The 1460-nt window shown below is 41.4% G+C and overlaps 1 pseudogene; it reads right to left on the reverse strand.

The window, feature by feature from the left end:
• Positions 1-724: 724 nt before the first annotated feature.
• On the reverse strand, positions 725-826 carry LOC145244098 (U2 spliceosomal RNA; annotated as a pseudogene).
• Positions 827-1460: the final 634 nt, after the last annotated feature.

Raw genomic sequence — 1460 nt, forward strand, 5'->3', positions numbered from 1 at the left:
GGTAAATGCCTTTTGGGTAACAACTGCATACATCACAACGATGATGACAGATGCATTGCCTCAAAAAAGGATGAAAGTGCTTACACAAACAAAACATTAAGATGTAAAAATTAGTGATGGGACTATTCCAATATTTTCCGATTCCGATAAAATTGCCGATTCCGATTCTTTATAAATCTCTGAATATTTAACTATAGAGTTCTTATTTTTCCTTTTATTACCATAAACACATGTTAAATGTGCAGATATTCTCGTAAACGTAAAAACGCTCTTATTAGGGATAATACATTGATTTTAGAATAATTGCTGATTTAAAAACAATGTATTATTTTATCATTATTATAAGCAGTGGGAGATTTTGCTTTAAAGAAAATCAAATAAAAATGACAAAAGATTCGTTTTGACATCGGAAAAGAGGCACGAATTGTTTTCCAGATACCGATTCCGATACCAACAAATATTCCGATCTTGCGATTAATCGTGTAAACCTTAGTAAAAATCCAAGAAGGCAAGAAATCATCCGAGGAAATAAAGGTATATGCAGAAAAGAAAAATGTTAAAGTGTAGTAAGTATATAAAAAGCGATGCCATGTACGGCATAATCACGTTGACACGTCGGTTCTCGTCAGATCACCGAAGTTAAGCAACGTTAAGCCTGGCTGGTACCAGATGGGTAACCATTTTGGAATTCTGGGCGCTGTATGTGCTTTCCGCTTATCTCGGCATTTGTTTCAAGTCGTTCCCTTACTTTATATCACAATAAGTACAGCATGTAGTAAGAACAGATACTACACTTTGATCTTGGCCAAAAGGCCAAGAAAAGGGTATTTATTTGCCCTCCCACCGAGTAAATTAGGCAGAAGGCCGATTTTTAATGTGAGGAGTGAAGGGGAAATGGGGACCAACTCCCCGGGGAGGAGGGGAGCTGGATAGGGAAAATTGGTATGAAGGGTTTCCCCTACATTGACCAAGGACTTATATGTGGGGTTGCCCCCACATATTGTCTTTGCTTGCAGAATCTGCCGGAACAGATACTACACTTTGAGGTATTTATTTGCTCCCCCACTGAGCAAATTAGGCACAAGGCCGATTTTTAAAGTGAGGAGTGAAGGGGAAAGGGGGGCCAACTCCCCGGAGAGTAGGGGAGCTGGATAGTGACAATTGGTATGAAGGGTTGCCCCTACATTGACCAAGGACTTATATGTGGGGTTGCCCCCACATACGGTCTTTGCTTTCAGTATCTGCCGGAACAGATTGTATTTATTTGCTCCCCCACCGAGCAAATTAGGCACAAGGCCAATTTTTAATGTGAGGAGTGAAGGGAGGGGGAAGGGAAAAAGGGGACCAGCTCCCGAGAGGTGGGAAATGGGAGCTGGTTAAAGGTCAGGCATGTGGGGTTGCCCCCACATCTGGTCTTTGCTAGTCATAGCTTGCAGTATCTGCCGGAACAGATGGTGTTT

Source organism: Euprymna scolopes, chromosome 22 (genome assembly GCF_053919585.1).
Source record: "Euprymna scolopes isolate OS-2025 chromosome 22, ASM5391958v1, whole genome shotgun sequence".
NCBI classification, from domain to species: domain Eukaryota; kingdom Metazoa; phylum Mollusca; class Cephalopoda; order Sepiida; family Sepiolidae; genus Euprymna; species Euprymna scolopes.